Source organism: Periplaneta americana, chromosome 8 (genome assembly GCF_040183065.1).
Source record: "Periplaneta americana isolate PAMFEO1 chromosome 8, P.americana_PAMFEO1_priV1, whole genome shotgun sequence".
Classification (NCBI taxonomy): domain Eukaryota; kingdom Metazoa; phylum Arthropoda; class Insecta; order Blattodea; family Blattidae; genus Periplaneta; species Periplaneta americana.
Genome location: NC_091124.1, coordinates 159,397,695 through 159,424,896, shown reverse-complemented (window position 1 = coordinate 159,424,896; position 27,202 = coordinate 159,397,695). Strand labels below are relative to the sequence as shown.

Here is a 27,202-nt window from a genome sequence, read left to right as displayed (position 1 = left end):
AAATTCCGTAAAAGTGATAATCAAACTGAAAATCGTAATACCGTATTTTTCTACAACATAAATGGATACACTACTTTTCTCTCCTCCTATACCTAGTAAACTGATTTGTTTACATATTGCACTAGTAACATCAAACTCCTGTAATGGAAGGGGGCATCTGAGTTTCCGAGTATAGCCAGGTTAATGTTAAAAATGTTGGTAAAAATAAAGTGATGTCCCTGTATATGTAAGGCTTACTCGTCAACAGATTTGCTTCGAATACTTCATAACTGCTCTATCGCCCATCACTTCATCGCTTTAAATGGAGTCTGATGTCTAAAGGCTAGTTCTATGAACAATTAGCCAATATAAAACTACAGTTTCATGGACATGACAGTTGACAGCCAAGTCTGGGACGGAACTGACGCGCGGCAAATCTTTCCGCCTCAATTACAAGGGTCACAACACAAGTGGACACGATCTGCGTGTAACAAAGCATCACGCGCCACCAGGGGTAACCAATAACGCCATCATAAGGAGAGTATAATTTATTTTTCTTCTAAACGGAGCAGACAATGCATACTTTCTGCTTAATTAATATGACAATATTTTTCGTTACTTTAGGAAATCATGGCTGACTATGGCAAGGAAGGTTGTGACCTTATTCTTCTATTAAAAAAAAAAGGCAAGCAGCATATCCCAGCCACAGACATAGCTCAGCCTGTAGCGCATTTGCGTGGGTTCGATTTCCGCTTGGGCTGATTACCAGGTTGTTCCTCTCCCCTCCCCACCCCGAGGTTCTACCCAACTGGAAGGTGAATGTCAAATAGGCTTAATTCATGGCAAATCTTCGGCCCCATCTCGTCAAATGCCACCTCGCTATCACTAATTCCACCGACGTTAATAATCTAGTAGTTGGCAGAGCGTCGATAAATAACCAAAAAATACATACTGCTCTTCAGACGTACAGTATAACCCCTCCAAGTGTCATGAAATAAATACTGTATAAATGACCATAAGTGACAAAATGGTTTCTCAGTGCGTCCCAACGCCAGTTGTTTACAAAAACCCTTTTCAGTTGAGCGATATTTCAGGTTTTCTTTAATTCTATGTACGTATCCTAACAAAGGAATGGAAGTTGTTTGGGATACAAGCATTTAAGCAATTCTTTTTATAAATATTTCCCTTATTTCCTTTTGATACAAGTAAAAATACACATGGCAAAAAATAGTTCCACGCTCAAAAAAAGACCAGTCATCCTAAAGAAAAGTCGACTTACTAGACGAATGCCAAGCAAGATTTCATAACGAGCATTATGCAAAATGCTAGTCCTCCACTAAGACGACAAATGGCGTCACATTGACAGAAAACAAATATGCATTTCAACTGATGGCAAAGCTGCCCTTTGTCTCTGCGATAGCTGAGTGGTCAGACCTTCAGTCTGTTACGCAGACGGCCCGGGTTCGAGTTCCTGTCAGGCCTGCGATTTTTCTTGTGGCAGACAAGGTTACGGTTAGGATTTTTCTCGGGGTTCTCTTGTTTCTCCATATTGGACATCTGCATTATTCCGTCATTTCATAGCATTCCCTGAACGCCGGCAGGTGACTCACAGAGGGGGGTAGTCTAGGGACGAGTAGGGTTGCCTGCTCGAAACCTGAGTACGCAACGAACCTAAGTGTGGTCAGTCAGTGTAGGTTTGGGAATGCAGCTTGCTATTATGGACCACTTTTCTTAAACAAAAGAGCTGGTTTACTGAAAAAAAAAAAAAAAAAAAAAAAAAAACACATTAAAATTTATTTATCCACATTATGCCGCGAAACAAACGACACAAATGTTATTTAATTGCGCTCCTACAGTATATGTTCAAAATATGTACCACCCACTGTTCATAACGTTTCTGAAGATTACTGAACATGTTAATGAAAAAAAGTTGCTGCAAGGATACAAAAATGACGTTATCTTCTCGCGTAATTCTGGAATATTTGTAGGTGGATCATCTGTCTTGAAAACTAATTCTTTCAACATGCTCCATATGTAGGCATCTATGGCCGTGAGATTCGGGGAGCAGAAAGAATATGGGAATGGAGTTCCAAGAGAAATTAAAATTAGGGGATCTCCAAAGTGTCGTCGCAGAAGGGCAAGTGACTCCCCTGCGGTGTAGGCTGTAGCTCCATTTTGCTGCATCAATTGTCGTTGGAGCGGCAAGTTTCCGGCGCGACAAAAACGGCGCAAATCCCTCACGAATGGGGTAATGAGGTCTGTACAGTACCTGATTTACTGTTTTTGGATTCTGTGCAGCATAGACAAAATATGGGCTCAATATTCCATGACCGGATACGATATACAAAATCGTAATCCGCGCACTGTGCAGTGGTTTTGTTTCTGTAGAACGACATCAGGCCGTTCAAATCCTAAATAACGAATTATTTGTCGGTTGATGTAGCCAACAAGGTGAATATGGCTTTCATCTGGAAACCATATTACGTTGCAGAAGAAATCTGGATCGTAACACTTCATGGACAATACTCGCCTGCAATACTATAATCAGGCTCGCCCATCCCTTTCTGTTAGACGCTGAGTAACTTAAATGCGGTATGCAAATCCACCCAGCTCTTTAAACATCCATGTATAGATTAATTTTTGGTCCTACAGAATTTATCTATTATGGTAAAAATAGTTATTAGAGGAGAAAAATTCGCTCCGGCGCCGAGGATCGAACCCGGATCCTTGGTTCTACGTACAAGCGCTCTAACCACTCAGCTACACCGAAGTTCACTAGAGGAGGGGGATTCGATGCTGTGGATTGAACTTCGGCGTAGCTCTAACCACTCAGCTACGCCGAAGTTCACTAGAGGAGGGGGATTCGATGCTGTGGATTGAACTTCGGCGTAGCTCAGTGGTTAGAGCGCTTGGTATGTAGAACCAAAGACCCGGGTTCGATCCCCGGCGCCGGAGCGAATTTTTCTCCTCTAATAATCATTGTTCTTTAAACATCCGCCGAACAGACCAATCGCTCTAACGAAGTTTCAGCGAAGTTCGTCGTAGACTACGGTTTGGGGATTATAACACCTGTTGTAGAAGTCGTCCATGATTCTCGTTTGTAGTGACGGTTCTTGAGCGCGCTGTTGTCCCCTTTCGTTGACATAAGACTGATTCTGTATGACGGAATTTGTCCTTATTATGTGTTACAAATATATACGAAACTACTGATGTTACGAATGACACACAGTTAATATGTTACGTTAGATATGCAAGTGGTGACGACACACATGACGATATTTTGTTTTGTTGAACGTTGCCAACCCGAACAACTGGAGAAAAAATATTTCACTCTCTCGATAGTTACATAAGAGACAAAGGGATCCAGGGGGAAAATGTGTGGGCTTCTGTACGGATGGAGCTCGAGCTCTTACAGGCAGGGGTTTTGAGAGCAGACTGGATGACAAAAGCTTCTCAACCGAATAACACGCATTTACCATATTTATTCTGCGTTTAATATCCTCCTGAGTGTCATTTATATTTGTTACTGTTGCTCCAAGATATTTTAACTTTTCCACTTTTTCAAAGGATACATTTTCAATTTTTATATTTCCATTTCGTACAATGTTCTGGCCACGAGACGTAATCACATTTGTCTTTTCGGAATTTACTTCCAAACCTATCTCTTTACTTGCTTCAAGTAAAATTAAAAATAAATGAGTAAACGTGAATGAATATGTAAGTGAATGAATAAGCGAGTGAATAAATAAATAAATAAATGATTAATTAAAGAAGCGAATAAATAAGTAAATAAATAAGTATATAAATAAAGAAATAAATACGTAAATAAAGAAATAAATGATCAAATAAATAAATAAGGGAATAAATATAGGAGTAAAGAAATACATGAGTAAAGAAATAAAGTAAATAAATAAATAATTGAGTAAGTGTATAACTAAATAAATATGTTCATAAATAAATACGTAAATAAGTAAATGAATTAACAACCAGACAGGTGTATACAAACACAAATGCAATACCTGCAACAAATTCTACATAGACAGACAGGCATATCATTTCAAATGTGTTGCAAAGAACACATCACAGCCATAACCAAATCACAAAATATTTCCACATACGCAAAACAGATCACAAACGCCAACCACACCTTCAGCAACATAAACGGCTTGTGCGCACACAGTTCATTCCTTAAAATCCTACTTTAATAGGTTTCATGCAGGAGCGAAGAAAGCCGAATTCATTAATTTATATATCTTGATTACACAACTTTTAACATTATATCACTTCGGAATATAAAGTGTGTGTATATATATATATATATATATATATATGATTTCACGTGTTAATTAACTAGGTTACCTTGTTTAGTTTCGGCCGGTGGGCCATCATGAGAACTGGGTGGTCTTCGCGCCTTCTGATTGCGTTTTCTGTGGGTTTGTGTAGTGTAATGTGGAGTCAAAAAGTGTTTGTGTTCTGAAATTGAATTATTGTGTGTTGAGGATACGATGCGGTTGTGCTTATGTGTGCCTATATATTTCGTATTGTTCTAGTGTGTTTAGTTTCTGTTTTTTTCGGTTGGAAATGCGGAATTTCCATGTCTGTGTTTATGTTGCTGTAGGTGTGGTTGGCGTTTGTGATCTGTTCTGCGTATGTGGAAGTGTTTTGTGATTTGGTTATGGCTGTGATGTGTTCTTTGTAACACATTTGAAATGATCTGCCTGTCTGTCTATGTAGAATTTGTTGCAGGTATTGCATTTGTGTTTGTATACACCTGTCTGGTTGTTAATTCATTTACTTATTTACGTATTTATTTATGAAATAAATAAGTACGTTCATAAATAAATACGTAAATAAGTAAATGAATTAACAACCAGACAGGTGTATACAAACGCAAATGCAATACCTGCAACAAATTCTACATAGACAGACAGGCAGATAATTTGTACTTATTTATTTTCAGAACGGCCCCGAGGTTCACTCATCCTCCTATAAAATTGAGTACCGGGTCTTTCCCGGGGGTAAAAGGCGGCCAGAGCGTGGTGCCGACCACACCAGCTCATTCTAGTGCCGAGGTCACGGAAAGCATGGGGCTCTACCTCCATACCCCCCCCCCAAGTGCCTTCACGGCATGTTATGGGGATACCTTTTTACCTTATTTATTTAGTTATACACTTACTCAATTATTTATTTATTTACTTTATTTCTTTAATCATGTATTTCTTTACTCATATATTTATTCCCTTATATACTTATTTGATCACTCATTTCTTTATTTACGTATTTATTTCTTTATATACTTATTTATTTACTTATTTATTCACTTATTTATTCGCTTCTTTATTTAATCACTTATTTATTTATTTATTTATTTATTTATTTTATCCTCTTATTCACTCGCTTATTCATTCACTTTTACTCATTTATTTTTAATTTTACTTGAAGCAAGTAAAGAGATAGGTTTGGAAGTAAATCCCGAAAAGACAAAGTATGTGATTATGTCTCATGACCAGAACATTGTACGAAATGTATTCTTTGAAAAGGTGGAAAAGTTAAAATATCTTGGAGCAACAGTAACAAATATAAATGATACTCAGGAGGATATTAAACGCAGAATAAATATGGGAAATGCATGTTATTATTCGGTTGAGAAGCTTTTGTCATCCAGTCTGCTCTCAAAAAAGCTGAAAGTTAGAATTTATAAAGTAGTTATATTACCGGTTGTTGTGTATGGTTGTGAAACTTGGATTCTCACTTTGAGAAACAGAGGTTAAGGGTGTTTGAGAATAAGGTGCTTAGGAAAATATTTGAGACGGTTACACAACGCAGAACTGTACGCATTGTATTCTTCACCCGACATAATTAGGAACATTAAATCCAGACGTTTGAGATGGACAGAGCATGTAGCACGTATGGGCGAATCCAGAAATGTATATAGAATGTTAGTTGGGATGCCAGAGGGAAAAATACCTTTGGGGAGGCCGAGACGTAGATGGGAGGATAATATTAAAATGGGTTTGAGAGAGGTGGGATATGATGGTAGAGACTGGATTAATCCTGCTCAGGATAGGGACCGATGACGGGCTTATGTGAGGGCGGCAATGAACCTCCGGGTTCCTATAAGCCATAAGTAAGTAATTAATGTTTTTTTTTTGCCTTCCTGTCCCTACCTTTACGTATTATACTCTGTCTCGATAATCCAATTAATCACAAATAATTTAAACCAGATTATTGTTGGGCTCCTTCTGAAAAAAAAAAAGCTTGACTGCAGAAAAAAACTTCTATTCTATTGTCTTATTTATTTTTGCTTATTCGTATATTTCACCAATAAATTAATTTGGTAATACAATACTTACTTTTACGAGAGTTTAGAGCGCCTTCACAATCGCCGGAAAACTTCTTTTATAGAGTGAGATAATAGGACCTGACAATTTGAAAGCGAATCTCAAATTTGGAACGCTGTCACCAGTAGCTGTAAACCTTAAACATATGGCCAGTTTGGTAACTGTTGAAAGTGCTTCACGAAAAAAAACTTGTTTCTGTCCAATCAATTGTAATTTAATTTCAAAATCTGATCTTGATATCCGCGTAAATTTTTAAAATGTGATTTTTCGGCCAGCTCGCTTCCTCAATTATGATTCTAGTTTCATCCCTTTGCTTATCCAAAATGAATATGTGCGCAAATAAAACGAGATGTGCGCCAGAGAATCTGCAGTTTTAACTGGCAACTGTTGTTTGCCTCTCATTATTCCTGCGCAGTTACAAAAGGGGAAACTGGCTTTACACCGAGGTTGACTAACAAGCTAGATACAACGCAGCTTTGCACTTAGTAATACCACAGTCTACTATATACAGTCGCGAAGCTCAATATGTAGTAAAAATGCAAACATGGATAGTTGCCCACCACTAGGATCGCTACTATCGCCTCATCATCACAGATTTCTCCTAGCAGATGACAAAATATATTACACTTAAGTTGTCGTGTTCTTTTGGAAAAATTAGCACCTTCCTTCCATTATTAAAATATTAAATGCATAAAGTTAATTTATTATTTTAATGAAGTATATTAAATTCCACCATAAACTCGAAGATACCTGCAAGAAATAAGTTAATATAATTTTTGTTTGTGCAAAACGAACTGAAATTTACTATAATGGCTTCACTCATTCAAGATTATAGCGATAATTATCTATGAAACCAATAAATATAATTTGCATTTTCCTTTACACCAACAATAATAATGGAAATATGGAATAATGGAGTAACTTACGTGTACCGGTATTTGTAGTGTAGGCTTACGTAGTTAACAAAGTGGGATGAGGTTAAGCAATAATAATCACACCAGAATTGGAAATAAAACGTGATCAATAAATGTTATTGTAACATACTTTTTCTACGTCTCTAGTAAAGCAACAAATAAAAATAACAACAAAATTAACAGCTATAATTAAAACATATCCTTTGAAGAAAAAAGTAGGCCTAAGCAATAATAATCCCACCAGAATTGGAAATAAAACGTGATCAATAAATTTCATTAAAACAAACTTAATTTTTCTACGTCTTTAGTAAAATAACACATAAAAATAATAACAAAATTAATAGCTACAATTAAAAATATATCCTCTGAAAAAAAAAAAAGTTGACCTAACCTTTATTTCTCTGGAAATTTAGCAGCCTAAGTGACAGAACTTTAACCGGTATCTAATGTCCTTTCGGTTAGACTGAAACATTTCATTGTGAAATTTAAGGATGTAATGTATTCTAACAGTCACAAAGAACTTCAAAATTAAGAGTTTTGTTTCTGCACAGCATCCTTGTGGAAATCCAGGAACCTTTCTGAATCTTTCGGAAATCGGAAAAAGGATAACTCTGGCCTCTTTCTCTTACTGTTGCTACAATTTATAGCACTACAAACGTCTCCTCCTTGTCCCATATTATTATTCCAATTATTATATTTTAGCCATTAACATTTTCATTACAACCAATAACGAACATTTCACAAGCATCAATGTGAAATACGCAACGAGCTATCACTCGATAGAAATACGACACAGTCCAAAGTCGACCATGGACAGTCTATTGTTTCTAGTTGCTAACCGCCTGGAGCGCTTTATCGCGAGATTTGCAAAAAATCATCTTAAGCTTCGCGACTGTATATAGTAGACTGTGGTAATACTGGTTGCTCTGTTAATCTCATTCCGTCAATATCAAAACGATTCAAACAACTGTCTACAATGTCTACTGGTACCAGACTGTGAAATCCGAATTCCAAGCTCATAGCTCCGCAATGCAGGATTTCCTAGTGTGGGAGTGGCCGGATGCGGCCAGTCAGCAGGCAGTTGTTTTTGATGGACATTCACCCTACACACACTCTCCAACTCCCAGTACAAGGTCACAAAAGAAGAGAGCTTAAATCCGCGAGGGACGGGGGTTAAATGACTTGTATCAATTATGCGTTCACACAGTCAGCCTGCCTGCCAGACTGCCAGATGCGCCATTGCGGGCCCCTAGTTATTTCCTGTTTCTACAACGCAATCAGATACTGGCGGAAACATTTCGCTCATTCTTAACCTCGGCATATTGCCATTCTCAACTTCCGAAGGTAAAGTTCTCTCAGGTATAACAAAACACGTGATGAATGTTTAGCATCATGCTCGATAACTTTACTACCATTTCTGTGAACCAACACTACATCCTTCTCACCGAAAGCCTGTGGAATAAAGTGAGGAAAAGCAAAAGCAGTAGTATTTTATATGACACTTTCAATTGTAGAAGCTTTCTGCTTATAAATTTAATGAAGCCGAGAAATGAGAGAAAGATGTTGCCTGTGGCCTTCTACAATAGCGTTATTTTGCATACAGTAGCGTGCAAATTAATCCGAACACGACATATTTTTACAGTTTCTGTCATTGTTGGCCTCACAGCTGCTCATACCGCTTTAATTTACATCTGTAGTACGTGTAATTCTATTGTTGAAGGTCTGTCATTATTTTTTTGTAATATGTGACATTTTGCCTGTCTTTTGTACTTATAAGCATTTCAGTTGTGTTGAAGACTTAATACTGTAATCCTGTGTACATTCTCTCGTCTTCACATATGGACACAACTCCACGAAAACGGTCTAAAATTATAACATTAGCAGAGCATTCTTCTATGACACAGAGGCAAATTGCTGCAGAATGCCACATCGGTTTGGCTACTGTTAATTCGATCATAAAACGATACAGGGAGACTGGATTCATCACAACCCAGAAAAAAGGAAACCGTGGCCGGAAGAGTAAGACATCACCTGCAGATGATCGTTTAATTGTCAGGAAAAGTAAATTAAATCCTGTACTAACTTCTGTCGACTTAACCCGCGAGTTAATGGCTATTCACGTCACAACAGTGCGGCGTAGGCTTTTGGAAGCTGGATGAAGGGCTCGTAAGCCTATTAAGAAGCAACTGCTAACCCCTGTTATGTGCAAAAAACGCTTAATGTGGGCAAAATTACATCAACACTGGACAGTGAATGACTGGAAGAATGTACTTTTTTCCGATGAGTCTCATTTCGAGGTCCTCGGCCACCGTGTTTCTTACGTACGGAAAGGTTCCGAAAAATTAACAGCAGCTCATCTCCAACAAGCACCCAAATACCCCCCTAAAGTAATGTTTTGGGGTTGTTTTACACATGAAGGGCCTGGAGCATTAATACCTATCAAGGGAATGATGAATTCTGACAAATATATTCACTTATTGGAAACCATAATCGTACCCCAGCTGCAAAAATCATTTCCGGATGGCAGAGGTGTGTTCCAACAAGACCTGGCACCATGCCATACGTCTCGAAAAACTACAGAATTCTTCAACAAGAAGAATATTCAGGTACTCCCCTGGCCAGGCAACTCACCCGACATCAATCTCATTGAGAACTTGTGGTCAATTTGCAAAAGAAGAATGCAAAAAATGGATTGTTCTACAAAGGAGAAGATGATTTCTGCCCTCATTGGTGTATGGTTTCGCGATGAAGAAATGAAGAATATTTGTGGGAAATTAGTGGAATCCATGCCAAATCGTCTCAGAGCTGTTATTAGGAACAAGGGAGGCCACATAGATTACTGAGGTATGTCTTAGATCCTTTTTTTTTTATCCCGTTTGAGTGTTTTTGCATAAGTAATTACGTTGTTCGGATTAATTTGCACGCTACTGTATTACACATCAACCCCAGGTGCCTTTGTTTTCTTCCCCGAGGAAGCTATGCTAAGCATTCTATAGCCCTCGGTTGGATTTAACCTCGCGAACTTAGGATCGAATGGATAGCATAACCGCGAGATCGCCAATGACTTGTGAGGGACAGAAAACATCTAAGCTTCTAAGGGAAGAGATACTGTATATAGTTTATGCCTTTCACCCAAAAACAATAACCATACATAAATTCCACAATTTGGGACATCTGGCCGAAATTTACGGCTGACCACTAGGATCCAGAATACAAAGCAGAGGTCAAATTAAAAATACAATATGATTGCAGAGAGAATACGGAACAATGATACATTTAAAAATAAAGTACAATTTGATTTCGGAGAAACATGAGATGAAAATACATTGAAGAGTAATGAAATGAAGTAAAAAAAATTACATAGCATTATACAAGTGATTGTGTAAAATGGATAATGAATCTCTCAATACCATTAGACAAATTTTGTTAATGTACTTATTAGAAAATTTAAGAGAAAGGAGAATGGTTTTGGTTAACCAGTTCCCCTAGCGCCAAAAAGAAGTCCTTTCACTTCCCATGTATTAATATTCATTTTGTATCTCTCACTGAAGTGAGAAATACATGGGTTGTAAATAGACTTCTTTTCATCGTTAACGTTATTGGCTTGTTGATTATCCTTCTCAAAACGGACAGTGGGGTCAAGAATGAGGCTTCTTTGATTCCGGCGATCGATGGCTATAGACGAAGATTTCTGTGAAGAGTAAACCCTATCATTTTGGTCTAATATGCGTCCCATCCACAAGGACTGACCCTCAGTGTAAAATCGCGTTGATTGGTTTACGGTTTAATTCCTTTTAAAACTTAGGAGCCGAGATAATTTCCTCAGTATCTGCATCGGACACCGTCCACTTCATTGCACTGAAAAAGGATATGTATGTTCTTTATTTCAACCGACATCGCCTATAGGCTACAGAGTAGGCTATTCGGAAAATATTTGCCCAAAACTTAGAATGGGAGAAGAGACAAATTGTATACATAAAAAAAAGGTCTCACAGTCCCGCGTCGCTTATCCAAAGATAGGCTTATATCGACACTAGATGGCATTGCTACGCGTTGCCTATGTGCCTGAACCACTTTATTAGCCCTTATCACGCACGCACGCGCGCACACATATATATATATATATATATATATATATATATATATATATATATATATATATATATATATATTACAATTGGTCATCCCCATGTTAAAAACGGTAACATGTGGAAGAGAATAACCACCAGAATCGCCACTGTCGATTGCTAACGACCGCTAGATGGAAGTACAGTTGCTCCATGAAATTGTTACAGTCAGAACGCGAAATCCGTCAAAACCCGAAGTTTCTAGGAAATTCTAATTCTGAGAAAGCTCTTGAGGAAATTCTAGTTTTCACTTACGTAATTCAGTTACATCTAGAAATAACTATGGCTCTTTAGGAAATTCTAGTTTTGACTTATATAATTAAGTTACATCTAGAAATAACTGATTGTTGTTAGTAAAAATCCGTTGTAATGATTTCAGAACGCCAAATCCCGAGGAAATTCTTGTTTCCACTTAAGTATGTTGTCATTTCTTCCTACTCTGCATTCATCTGTCCAATTATTTTTCAAGTTGACCATTCAAATACACATTTTTAATAACATCAGGTGGCAAAGATTCTGAATAAACTATATTGCAGGTAGGTTCAATGAACTTCAAAAACTGATAGTGTAGTACCGCTCATGCCGGCGGCAGACCGACTGCTTTTTGCAGTCGACCTTGTTACTCGTGTGTACATGCCCTCCTTCAATTTATATACTTATTCATTTTACATATTCCACAGAAAATAATTCAGGACAACTGACAAGAAGACAAAAGGTGGAAAATTCTAGGGGTACAAAAGGGAAATATGTACCGTACTGCTAACCTAACACTACAAATGAAAAAGGTCACACAGATTACGGACATCTTGGAGGGAACACTCATTATGTCACTTTGTACAATTTCAGTTTTACAAAAAAAATTAGGGGGATGGGGAAAGGCTATATGGGATTCCCCGGTCTTTGATCGGGTCAAAAACCCTTATAGAACTGAAATTTAACCCTTGCGTTGAACTTCGGTGAAGTCCAGAGGACCTAAATAGTCACATCCACTCTTCACACCTCCACGCTGGGGCCCCCTGGGATCTTTTAAGATGCGAAAGAGAGAGTGGTGTGCGGAAAGCAACGGGAAGCCACCGCATTTACCTTTCCCAAGAAAAACTGCAAACATGGCATGATGAGTCTTGCCACGGTAAAAGCTTCCAAACGTAAACTATCCCTCCATTCGGATGTTCGGGAGGGGGATGCTGCGGAAGGACATATTATGAAGCAACTCAACGGAGAGAAGAATGAAGATTGAGGATTGGAATGTGGAATGTAAGGACTCTTCTGTAAGTAGGTAAGTTGGAAAACTTGAAGAAAGAAATGAGAAGAAACAGAGTGGATGTGATGGGAATATCAGAAGTGAGGTGGGAAAATAGTGGTGAGTTGGTGAGTGATGAATTTAGGTTGTTTTATTCAAACAGTGAGTGCAAGGGAAGTCATGGTGTTGGTGTATTACTGGGACCACGTGTGAACGATAAAGTGATATCAGTGCGTTATGTAGATGACCGGGTGATAATGGTGAGACTGGGAAGAAAATGGACTTAGCGCTAGTGCAAGTTTATATGCCACATAGTGGATTAGCAGACGAAGAAGTGGAAGAAAGCTATGATAAGATAGACGAGATAGTTGAGAAGGAGAAGGACAAGAGGGAAGAACAGTTGAAAAATATGGATTGGGAAGAAGAAATGACAGAGGAGAACCTTTGGTAAATTTCTGTATTGAATTAGAATTTAGAAATCTTCTCACTATTCGTGAGCTGCCACAAGGGACAAAGAGTACTTAACCATAGTAATGTTTACAAGTTCAGTGAACCATTAATTCTGTTTTGACAATGAAACTCCCACAAGTACATAGCTGCAAATATATTTTGTGATTGGTGGAAATATACCTAGTTTTAGAGAGGCAAGTGTTACAAAAAAGTAAAGAATGCTAATGAACTTGGTTTCATTTCGAATATAAGTGATGCTTCAGAAGAGCAATTGATCCTTTCAATGCAGCTAAAGTTACAATCGGTATAATAGATGTTGGAATACCAAGGGTATTTACCCTTTTAATCCACTACAAATTCCACTATTAAATACAGCTATTTTAGCCTCTTAAACACAGCTTTCATGAAGAGAGTAGAGGTACCTCTTGCTCCAACCAGAAGTCCGATTACTTCAAGCTCTTCTAGCTGGTACTTTTGGAGGTAATATGGAATGGTAGGATTGTAGATATTCTTTTTTTTCCTTATCCACTTCTGCTGGCTGTTCCTCATTCGTTTCGAAACGCACAGTGGGATCAATTATGAATCCAGATCTTGTAGATTCCTTGAAAGCTATTATATCTATGCGCAGTGTACTGCCAGTGACGGAGAGACCATGTACTTCTTCAAAGGTGTTGTAATCGACATCTTTAAGGGCAGTGGCTATAATTGATCGTAAATGCAATGATTGTTGGAAATACATTATTCCAACAACATAAACGAAGAAGATACACATGGAGATGCCCAAGGGACGAAAGCACGTACCAGAAAGATTACATACTGGTACAGGAAAGATTCCGAAATTGCTTAAAAATGCTAAGACTTTACCAGAAGCAGATATGAACTCAGATCATGTCCTCTTGATAGGCGAAGTAGATATTCATTTGAAGAATGTAAGAGGAAGGAATGATCAGGAAAGAAGAAAATTTGAAGCAAATTTTCAAAAGAAAGCCGCTACATTATAATCCACATCTGACAATAGCAATGAGTATTGGACTCATCTAAAAAGCTGTATACAGAAACAGCAGAAGAAACAATAAGATACACAGAAGGTGTGAGAATTAAGAAACCTTGGGTTACATGGAAAATGTTAGAGAAGATGGAGGAAAGGAGAAAGTGGAAAAACATCAACACAGAAGAAGGTAGAAGAAACTACAGGAAACTAAACAACGGACTAAGAAGAGAAACTGATAAGACGAAGGAAGACTGGATGAAAGACAAATCGATGGCTGAGAACCAGACTGTTCTAAGTCCAACTTTTTATAGGAAAGAAATCTGTGTTTTATTGTGTTCCAGTTCTTGTCTGCATATATGATTCGAACAAAATTGTAAATATTTCTCTCCATAAGGTTGCTATGAAGCTATTGCAAATGGTTTCATGAAGTTTTGAATGTCAGGAGCTTAAAATAGCTCTCCTGAAAAAAAAAATAATAAAATGGACTTTAAACAGTCTGATTCTGGGCCATCGAAATGTAAAGAAATAAAGGATCTAGAGAGAAAAAAAGATTTGATTTAATGTACCACGAAGTAAAATGTTTGAACTTCACAAATAAGAAAAGCAAATCCATGTGATTGATAGAGAACGAAATCGGAAATGAAATAACAGACTGACCAAGAATATTGAACAGATGGACGAAGTATGTAGAAGAGCTATATGAGACAGGGAATCGTCCAGATGACTTGGCTATAGAAGACGCAGCAGCCGTATTGGAAGACGAAAAAGGATTTTCTATTTTAAGGGAAGAAGTTGAACTAGCGCTTAAGGAAATGAAGAATGGGAAAGCAACAGGAGTTGATGGAAACACCGCTGAATTAGTGAAATGCTTGGGAGAAGACAAGAAGTAAATCCTATTGTTATACGAGTAGGACCTTTGGTTCACTACGTTTCGTCCATTTTTTATTTTGTCCACTGACACATTTGTCCATTAAATTTTGTCCACTGACCATTTAGCCCATTTTCATGCTTCGTCCATTATGTTTTCGTCCACTGTGGAAAAAAAAAATGATGACATGAAACTTGTTTCATTTGGTGAAAATGTAATTTGTTAAAATTTTTATGTGTTGTTGATGTGCATGCTGTTTCTATTATAAACATGATTAGTAATAATTTTCTTCTTCCTGAACATCTTCATCACGGTTAATTAATTTTTAATTTTTAATCTATATGAAATTACTCTCCGATGTTTCCAGCCGGTCGTCGTTCTTGTAGTCTTCGTACCGTGTAACCATTTCCCTGATACGTTCATGATTATTGACATATGTCTGACTTAATGGCCGTCCACTTATGCGTATGAGATTATTCCCTTCTTGATTTTTACAACACGAAGTAGTTGTATGAGAAATGTTGCCTTTTTTTTCACTCATATTTACAGTGGGCGATATGGGGTGAGTGCCTCTTTTACTTCCTGGAACTAAGATGTTATGTTTCGTCCGAAATATATCCTTTCTCGGGTAGGTAAAAAGGCTTTTTAAATCTGTGTATTTCAAATTGTAAACTTCCCCAGCAGAAGTTTTATTTTTCCTTTTAAAGAAGTAAACATTAATAAAGCCCCAAAATGTGTAGATTTATGTAATACCAAGCCATAATATGTAATGTGGGGTAAATATGTAAAATATGTAGTATCAAATTTTAATATATCAATGGATTAATCTTGCTCAGGATAGGGACCAATGGCGGGCTTATGTGAGGGCGGCAATGAACCTCCGGGTTCCTTAAAAGCCAGTAAGTAAGTAAGTATGGTAATTACAAGATTCGCAAAGATTTGTTATTTATTTACGGTTAGGTTGAAAGGAATATTATAATATGTAGTTACATAAAAATCCGGTCTCTACTCATCACGAACAACCATAACATTATTCCGTAGACGCAACAAAAATATTACTGTAGCAGTTCTACATCCGGTCACTGCGGTTTCTGTCTTAGCTGCGTAATAACAGCCTACAATACGGCGGAATAATATTATAACTAAAGATAAGAGAAATGCCTAACCATGCCAAACCCATACAACAGTCATCGTCTATATTTAAACAGATGTGGAATAATCCCTGATAAGGTTAAATCACCATTGCAGACGTCAAAAACTTTACAAATGACCCACATCACAGCGTTGTCCATACAGTATGGCAACACGATTTTCCTCATCCTATGTAATATCTTGTCGTACAAATTGATATTTTATGACAAATTAAAACGCATAATACTGTAATCATATATTAAATTATTTCAATTAATTGAACCGCAGGATTTATGATCAAAGTAATGGTGGAAATAATAGCAATGACCGCTAGAGGGTAAAAGAAATCCTACCAAACATACAGTCTTCATAAAAGTACACAGGAAATACCAGCAACCACATTCCTGTTCTCTGGTAAGAAACCGTGAGCTGAGGAGGGCCGCACCTTTCTAATCCTGAACAACAGAAGATGCAGATGGCGATAATGTGCAAGTGAACAAAAATGATAGAACAAGGGAAGGAAGAAAACAGAAAAAAAAACCGCGGATGGAGGAAAAGAATACATTTGTCACTATAATCATTAACTTCATATATTGCAGTAGATTCAACAGACTGCCTACTCTATTACACTTAATCACTTTCTTTGCATTTCTATATGACGTCCTTCAGGACTAAAACCATTTTTCTTGTAGTGACGTTCTCTCCAGCCTTGCCAGTTCGAGTAGACCCACTTGTCAGACCTGTGATTTTTCATCCATAGTGAAACTTAAGGCAGATTTCTCGGGAATTGTCCCATTTCCCTAGAATAAGCATCAAAATCAATTATATCATTCAGTTCGATCTCCATTACATTATCAATCCATAGTATGCCCTGAACGCCGGCTGGCAACGCACTGAGGGAACTAATTTCAGGGTTGCAGATAGAGGAATCGAAACCGTCGTACTAACTTATAAAAATTGTCGTACTTCAGCATAAAATTGTCGTACATTTCTCAACTTCCTAATATACTTCTAGTCCACCGCTGTCTAGTAATGGTTAGCGCGTCTGACTGTGAAACGAGCGGGCCAGAGTTGAAATCCCGGATGAGACCAGTTATCTGGTTGACGTTGTTTCCAGGTTTTCCCTCAACCCGTCAAGAGCAAATGCTGGTTAACTTTCGGTGCTGGAATCATTTCGCTGGCATTATCACCTTCATGTCATTACGCAGTTAATAAAGAATCGCAAAATAAATATATCTATCAGTAAATTTTAGTTCCAATTAAAAATACTACTAATTATAGTTCACATCCACAATGACATTCAGCATTGAAATAAATCAACACTGTCATCGTAGTAAGGCGTGCACGATGACGCTTGGTTAGAAACAACTTTCTTATATTTAAAGTCAGCAGAATTTGATCTTTGGCCGGCGCGGCGGCAGATAGGCCAATAAATGCGGCGGCTGAAAATTATATCAAATTCATTCATCTACAGTCTACTCAAACCCGACACCTCTATAATGTCGGCGCGTTTAGACTTCTTAATGCTACTGCGGTACTATTTAATTGGTAAAAGATTTTCTTTATCGAACAAACAAGGAAGTTAATAAAATTAAACTCGTATTATTTTGATATAACTGCGCCGTCTACGCGAAACCTAGATCTCAAGATGACAAATTATGACTTGAATGACAAGCATAGTTACAGATCGATTTTCACAGCATTCCCCCCCCCCCTTAAAAGCATGTTTCTTTTATATTAGTCCAGGACATATTAAATGAAGAAAACTTCATCTAAAAGGGACGAATTAACCATAAATTTCATTTTAATTATAGACCAACATTATAAGTTCCCAATTATTTTTCCCTTCAGTGAAATAGTCGTACAAAATTGCGTACGACATAGAGTGCGGTCGTACCTCGTACATTGAGTCAAAATATCGTATGCGTACGACTATAGTCGTACGTATGGCAACCCTGCCTAGTTTAGAGACGAGTGGGGCTGACTCAAAGACATTGTAGTTATATATCGGGCTGACTGCTCGAAGTCTGGAATAAGTACCGTGGCGGGAAGACTTACAGGTGGAACCGTGATCGAATTATAGTAGTAATGGTAAAGGGGAGTTCCGTGCAGTTCTGTGAATGACGTCACCTTGATTACAAGAGCGCTATAGGAAGCACTGGCTTAAATACGATATTTCCCGCGCCCTTAAATGTATGTCATGTCGTAGCTCCTATGATAGTCAATCAATCGCGCTGTAATTTTTTTAATTCATAGCTCAATGTCTAAGGAAAGCATAGAAAAAAATTCGAAATGAAAATCTGTTTTGGGAAGTGAGAAAAAAAAATACTCATTTCGATGTGATCTGCTCATAACACATTTACACCTACAAAAGTTGGTAAGCGGCAAACTTTATTTTTCACTTTAAATGGGGGATGGTGAAAGTAAGCTCCATTATGTCATATGAGAATTCGAGAGGTAAACTCTGTGAAACGTTTGGATTTAAATTGAACGATCGTGGAGAAGTTCTTGGCAGAAAAAAAAAGTTTTTTCGTGTTTAATGATGCAGGAAACATTGTTACTAAACATAGAGCGGCACTTAATTCGGAGCATGTGAATGCATTCACATGTTTAAAATCATGGATGAAACAGTATTAAGTAGGTGGGTGTTCATACTTTTTGTTATTTATGTTTGACTCAAAAATTCCCCGAGAAATTGAGACAATAAATTATAAGCGTCATAATAAATATGTTAGTAAGTAATTAAAATAGTTGTTTTGTAATATAACGATACAATATATACAGATATACAGTATAACATTTAATACTTACGATTACCACAGAACACAAGTTAAATTTAACAATAATTGTGTATTACAGTATATTAAAACATTTTTTCAACTCGATCAAAACTCGATTAATCGATTAAATACAAATAGTTAATCGATTAAATATTTTGATCGATCGAAAGCACTAGTGTAAATACAACAAAAAACACAATCGTGCAAAGAAAATAGTATACAATACACATGTGTTTAAGTGCGGAACAGTATCTCGGAAACACTGAAGACTCGACTTCGTCTCCTCTTTTCTAACTTTTCTAAGATTTTGTTATAATGCTTCCTTGAAGAGAAGAAAAAAAAAAAAGGTGATGCAGAGTCTGAAGTCTGGGAGGGCTTGTTCCGCAAGTAGAGATATTGGTGATATTTAGAGACCGGCACAATATGAAGACATTTTTTCCAAGATATTAAATTTATTTTTTCGAAACATGAAAATATGAAATAAACATTTCAATTGAAAAATAGCTTCGTTCCTAAATCATTTGGAGAAGGTCTACATAATCATTTACAAAAAAAATAAGACTTGAGAAACTACTATAGATTTTGTCTATATTTAATATGTTACCAAAGAAAATAAAATGAGTCAACATAATCGAACAGTTTATCAACAGTAATCTCACTAGACGTTTTGATTTATCTAGAGAAAATCAAAACTCGAGTGGGATTTAATTGACTATTACACGATTAGAAGAAAGCATATAAAGATTAGAAGTAACGAAGTACTCCAATACAATAAAATATTAATTGACTTACGAAAATACAACTGTCTTCAAATGTATTATTTTACCATCTCAACATTACAAATATTACGCTAGATGCATGCTAGATGGCAGTAGTGAGCAATGCCTTCTCGTCGAGAAGTTCTCGATCTATTATACACGATGGCAATGTTACTAGTCAAGAAGGCTTTGTTGATTCAGTTTCATTTTTATTAAAATGCAACATTCCACTTCAATTATCCGAATCCCAGTAATCAACGTCACTTGACAGATGATTTTCAATAAATCTTAATATTAAACAATCTCTGATACGTGACTATCCATAATATCATATAGCAGAAGCTATAACATAACCTAACTAATATACACAAGTGTTAGAAAAGTTTTAATTAACGACGACGACATAAAAAAATAAACATGAATAATTTTAAAAGGAATAATTATTGAATGTACAATATTCAAATTTGAATGTGGTTGGTGGTTCAATTGATGTTATATTGGACGTGTGCGTAATAGAAGTGGAACTCGTTCATTTAGGCCTACATGGTGTATTCAACTTATTCAAGATTTCCGAATGGTGCTCTTCATTTATTTGTAAATCGGATTTCAGAAGATGCATAGGTATGATAAGTGATTTTAATTAATTCTTGTTCTTGAATGCCAATACGAGTCATATTTGAAACTGATGTGCATCGACTGGAGTGGTTTTGACGTCCAGACCAGCGCAGTTTCAAATGTTGGCAAACAAAGAAACAAATGCTAGGGACGCGATAAAATTAAACAAATGCTAGGGACGCGATAAAATTAAACAAATGCTAGGGACGCGATAAAATTAAACAAATGCTAGGGACGCGATAAAATTGTGTGATAAGCAGCCATGATTGGTTGAAATACGTCCTTTCGTACCGTTTTATTGGTCAAAAGTAGTATGACGTAGTAATAGTGTAATAGTCAGCATAATTAAATCTTTATCTGTATTCAAGAGCTAGGTAACTATTTTTTTACACCGAAGAAAAAACTAGTTCTTATATTCTCTGAACTGAATAATGGTTAGGCCTACAATAAACATAAAGTAAGTTTTCTATACTTTCTGGCAAAAAATTACATCTCTCAGTTAATAGTGTTTTGTATGATGAAAAACCCAATAAAGTTGGAAAAAAGAGAACAAATTAAGTAGACAGCAAAACTGATGGTTGAAATCCGTTCAAAATATTAATTAACGCATATATAAATATGCATTATAAGTTTACAACACTGAAAAGCTTGCACTGAATTCGAAAGAATAAGCAAAAAAGAAATAGAACTACGGATCCGTATGCAGTTTGTTTTCAGTCACCCGTAATTTCCAGATTAATTAAGTACATCAGTCGACTTGTTTTTTTCAAAATTAGATTTTTATTTTTTTATTTTCGTAGGTTATTTTACGACGCTTTATCAACATCTTAGGTTATATAGCGTTTGAATGAGATGAAGGTGATAATGCCGGTCAAATGAGTCCGGGGTCCAGCACCGAAAATTACCCAGTATTTGCTCATATTGGGTTGAGGGAAAACCCCGGAAGAAACCTCAACCAGGTAACTTGCCCCGACCGGGAATCGAATCCGGGCCACCTAGTTTTGCGGCCAGACGCGCTAACCGTTACTCCACAGGTGTGGACTCAAAATTAGAGTGCTACAAGGAAAGCTTTTGGCTCCATATTATTTGTATCAAAAAGATTGCACAATACACAACATTGGGTTCACTGGTTACTAGTTCTAATTTTTTTAAAATTATGATTTATTTAACCACGCTCGCAAATACCGAAGTTATATCAGCGTCGTCGGTGTGCCGGAATTTTGTACCGTAGTTCTTTTATACGCCAGTATATCTACTGACATGAGCCTGTCGCATGTAAGCACACTTAAATGCCATCGACCTGGGCCGGGATATAACCCTAAACCTCGAGCACATAAGGCCAGCGCTATACCGAATGCGCTACCAGGCTGACTTTCTAAGAATCTCGAAGGGGACATTTATAAATCTATGGGTCTACAGTGACTTGCGTGAAGACGAAAGTAAGTTTTAATTAATTTCGCATTCAATCGTTTGATGAACAATTCAAAAAGTTACAATAAATGCAGTTTAAACTGGATGTACATAATTATGCCCTACCGAACGGTTATCGCTAACATAAGGTAATAAAAATTACTCGCATTAATAAATAAGTGATAATAATTGACACTTTATTGTTTCTTTAAAAATGTTCACTAGAACAAAATCATCAATTTTTTGTTATAATCTATATAAATCAAGGTTTCTCAACCTTTTTTTGATGGCGCATCTCTTTTTCTCACTTTACTTTAGTGCGGCCCCGTATCTAGCGTCTAGAATGTAGGCCTACTGCAGTGTTTTTCAATCTTTTCGGTTTTGAGGCTCCTCTTTATTCTCACATTAGTTTAGTGCGATAGTGCGGCCCCTGGACCTGAAGTGTAGAGTAGAATGTACAACTCAGAAAGTAGTAAGGTAAAATTTTGTATCAATTCAAAAAGAAAACAATTTAATTAGCTTATGTTTTTATTTAAAATAAAATAGTCTGATGCTAGAATTCTCATAGAACTTTCGTGGATCTCAACCAAAAAGGGACTTTCGAGCAGTCAGTGGACGCAAGCCATTAAGATGAACTGTAATACAATACCTGTACGTACTCTCCCTGGTAGAACTCTTGACTCAACCCGTTGCAGAAGATGCGACGAGCAAGAAACGCTTCCTCACGTCTTGGGTTTCTGCCGTCATGGAGAATTGCTCCGAATCAACAGACATAATACGGTTCGTTCTCTCATCGCAGCTTCAATCCGTCAGAATGCTTCCTATGAGGTTTATGAGGAGGTTGGTTGCGTCTCTTCTGATGGCTCTACTAGACGGGCTGATATCATCATAATTGATCGGCAGAAGGATAAGGGTGTCATTCTTGATCCCACAATCCGTTTTGAGATGCATGAGCAACAGCCACAAGAGGTGTGTCGTGAAAAACAAGTCATATATGAGCCTTGTTGTCAGCATCTTGGAGCACAATACCACATCACACATTGGACAGTTTTTGGGCTCATGTTCGGTGCCCGTGGCACGATCCCACGTGAAACTTTAAATCAACTTAAACAATATAAAATTTCTGATGCAACGATTGATGCCATAGGATCTCACGTGTTAAAATCATCTTTAGCTATAATTAGTAATCATTTGTACCCAACAAAATTTTTATTGTAAATGATTTCCTACGTTTTCTTAACTTAATGTTTTTTCTTTTTCTTTCCAAGTGTCACAAAATTGTTTTGTTTACTTATTATTCTTTATGAATTGATTAGTAGGCCGATCTATCGAACCCTTATTTAGGGCGGCTTTTGTTTCTACAAATTATCTATTATTATTATTATTATTATTATTATTATTATTATTGCACACCTAGATACAAATCAAGCAGACCTGGGGTTTCGATTACACGCAAGGACGTGGGCAATCATATATACATATACAGGGACATCATTTTATTTTTACTTCAATTTTTATTGTACCTGAGTTTTTGAATGTACTTCACTCCCACTCCTACTAATGAAGTTCAACCATCCTGCACACAGATCCAAGACCGCATATACAGTCATAGTAGCCTTACGGTCATAGTAAACAGTACGTTGCAAAAATATGTTCGCGTTTTCCAGTGACGAAAGAGCTTTCAATATTGAATCATTTTCGCACAAGTACTGTCGGCCATTTTCCTACGCCGTATCCCGGTTTCCCCCACCTGCTTTTATTCGCCAGCTAGTGGCTGGGCTGTCTAGCTCTTTTCCGAGAACATTAATTTCTGTTAGGAATTGGACGTCTGCGTAATATTATACAACAGTTTAAAATAACTTAAATAAAAGAGTCTCGTTAAGTAATTAACTGTCACGTGATTTCCTCCCTTTCTACGACCCTATGACATAATCACTTGGACGGGCAGTAGATAGTATGTCTGAGTAATTTTATCTCTTCGGATCGGGCAGAAGTCAAGATTGAATTTACAGTACGTAAGATACTCTTTTATAGATAGGTACAGAATTATTTCAACATGAGTTACTAGTTACAGAGGACGAAACTGGTAATTGGGATTAGGTACAATAGTCTATAGTGCGATAATATGCACATTAGAACTGAAGCCTGTATCGAAATGAACGGCCACCATTTTCAAAAATGTGTTTAAATATTCCATATTATGATTATTTTTCAATTTAACTTCATTCGCTATATTGTACGCTGATGTATTGTAGACAATATAATATACACTGCATAATGAATACGTGCGCATGGACAGCTCAGTTCGTGTATAAAAACACGCATTATTAATACTATACTGTATTCTGATTAAACAAAAACCTAATGAAAATGATCAAACTCAAAATCGCGATATTTCCTAGTTTACGTAAATGGATGAACTACTTTTCTTCCCTCCTATACCAAGTAAAGTGATTTGTTTGTATATTACGCCAGTATCATCGAACTCCAGTCGTGGAAGGGGGTAGCAAACGGCGTTGATCCAAAGGTATAGCCAGGTTAATATTAAAAATGTTAGTAAAAATAAAATGATGTCCCTGTATAGCTGATTGCTTAATAACACTTTCAACTACTCGATGAAATAAGATCGATGATTCGCTATGGGATTATCTAACATTAGCTTGACAGTGGTAACCTTGGAAAAAAACCAACCAGGTAATCAGCCCAAGCGAGAATCGAAACTACGTCAGTGCGGAGTTACGGTTCATCAGGTAAACGGGCTACTCCCTGAGCTACGCCGGAGGCCATTACTTCCACTGCCACTACTACTATTTTGAATTAGTAATAGGCCTATCTGAACTTCGGCCGTGAGGAATGTTGTCTGCAACAAAGGAACTGCCATGAAATCACTGCATCAACAAATAATAGACCCTACAGAGGATCACAAGGTTAAAGCAGACCCAGACCACGCTAGCTGCATAAACAAGAATAAAACACATTGACCGATTTATAAATAACCCTAGACAGGAGCATTCTTGTGCTTGAATGAGACCTGCACACGGTTTCTATAATTACGTGGTACACCAACGATGATCGGATGTCAAGTGACAATTTTAATGAACGAGTAGGAAGAGAAAAAGTGGGTACACTAAATCTCTGAAATTTTATATATATATTTTCTTGGTTTACAATTAATCCTAATTGAGATTTTGATGGATTAGTTAACATAAGACAGGCCTCTACATGATGCTAAAGGCTTCTTAGGAAAATCTTATTATTTCCTTCACAGTTGTGTCAAAGTGTGATCGTTTTTTCAAAACTTGCTTTCTGCTATGTGAGAGCTATAGCAAAACTTGCAGTTATTTCATTTTTTTTGTGTTTCCTATAAAATTTAGTTTTTACAGTTAGCAAGTTTTGCAAAAACGGTCCTCAATTACATAGTCATTTTGACATGCTAAGAAAGTTGCTCTGTCTTCAATACTATAATGAAGTGAAGAAACAGCACTCCAGTATTTAAAGTCTATTCACCGCACTCATTATTTCGTGGAAGTAAAGACTTGTAACATACAGGGACATCATTTTATTTTTACTTGCATTTTTATTGTACCTGCATTTCTGAATGTACTTCACTCTCACCCCTTCACTAATGTCCTTGCTCCCGTCAGACACACAAACTTACGGCCGCTGTTACATTCTAAGTCTTCAAACAGTGAAGTAAACACTGCAGTGTATAGTGTGTTTCATAAATATGATTGCGTTTTCTATAGAAGAAAGAACCTATATTAATAATATCGTACTAAAAAATTATATTCAAGAAACGATAAATTCAATTTCAGAGAATATGCTTCAAAATGTTTTTAATAATATGCGTACTGAATTGAAGCCTGCATTGCAATGAACGGCAACCATTTTCAGCAACTTGTTTAAAAATTCAGATTAGCTTTTTTTTGAATTGAGGTGCTTAGAAGCAAAGGAATGCTAGTGACATTTGTAATAACATGAGTTAAGTGCATCCAGTGTAAGCAAAAGTATCTAAAATTTTAGTGGCAAAGGGATATTTTAATCGCATCACACATTAAAATTTAAATAAAAAATTTCACCGATTTTACGTAAGCTTAAATATTTAAACCCCATTTTCTCAAAAGTAACTTAAGTGCACTTACAGCCCGTTACTTACGACCCCCTCAATTTAAATGCACTCTCTATATTGTACGATAACATCAATAATTAATATGCTAAATAAAGTAGACATTACATAACGAACATAGCCGCCTGAAAAGTTGAGTTTTTGAAAAAACAAATGTTACTACTCCACTGTATTTTGATAAATTCCGTAAAAGTGATGATCAAACTGAAAATCGTAATATCGTATTTCCCTACAACATAAATGGATACACTACTTTTCTCTCCTCCTATACCTAGTAAAATGATTTGTTTACATATTATTGCACTAGTAACATCAAACTCCTGTAATGGAAGGGAGAAACAGTGTTTCCGAGTACAGCCAGGTTAATGTTAAAAATGTTGGTAAAAATAAAGTGATGTCCCTGTATAAGTCACTGATATGCACATCAAATACGAAGCTCTACAGTTCAGAGGATTATATACATCTGTGATAAGATAATTTTAGCATATATTATATAAAACTTGTAATACTGTTTTTGTGAATCATTGATAGTGTTGGAGGCATCGTGGTTGCGAGTTTTAATGGTGAAATAATATTTTTGTGTTGTTTCATCTTCAGTAATAGACTGAACCTTATTGTTAAATTCTGCATGACAACAGAAATAACAATCACAAAATGCGTATTATATCTACAGTTTAATAAAAATTTTGTTCATGAATAATAAATATCAGAATGATAATGAGTCAATAGTGTGTTTTAAATGTCCAGTTTGTAAAAAAACATGTAAATAGAATTTGGGAATTAAGATTCATATTGGAAAAGCGCACTGACAATCCAGGAGACACACATTAGTTGCTAAATATAAAACATCAAATTCGCAATTAATTAATGATGTTAACCATAACACCTCTGAAACCTCCATTACACTGAACAACAAGAATTTTGCTCCGACTTAAAACAATGTGTCCCCTATGGTTTTGTGTGCGTTGAAACCGAAAATGCAACTCTTTTCTTCGTATCACGGAAGGTTTTCAAGATATACTATGGTTTCACGTTTCGATAAGCGCTCTCCCAGAAAACATCTGGCGTGGGTTGGGGGTTATAAACCAAAACAAAAGCTAATGCATTTCATGACTTTATGGCTTATTTCTAGTTTCTTATGGTTGTTGGCATGTTCTTTTGTACTTCTAATAAATAAACAGATGTTGGTCTCTTCTATTCTGTAAATTTCATAACGTTCAAAGTGAGGTATAAGCAATGAACAAACAAGGGTGTGGTTTTCAATATTTAAAAGAAAAGTTTACCAGTTTGAGTGAAGGCAAATTAAAAGAGGGCACTTTCATCGATCCACAAACTCGCAAAGTTATTGGTTCTCTCTTTGTTTAAGGAAAAACTTTCCGTTATAGAAAAAATGGCATGGCGCGCTTTCAAAGATGTTCGCTCAAATTTCCTTGGAAATTCTAGGGCAGGCAACTACATCGAACTTGTGTGTG

At 36.7% G+C, this 27,202-nt stretch overlaps 1 protein-coding gene and 1 non-coding gene across 4 annotated transcripts in view; one reads left to right on the top strand and one right to left on the bottom strand.

Annotated features, from left to right (window-relative positions):
- Positions 1-27,202, bottom strand: part of l(1)G0289 (lethal (1) G0289) — a 274,921-nt gene that overhangs the window by 139,001 nt on the left and 108,718 nt on the right. The gene's annotated exons all lie outside the window — the stretch shown is intronic.
- TRNAY-GUA (transfer RNA tyrosine (anticodon GUA)) lies at positions 2,862-2,934 on the top strand. The gene has a single exon. It is a non-coding gene; the product is annotated as a tRNA-Tyr (tRNA).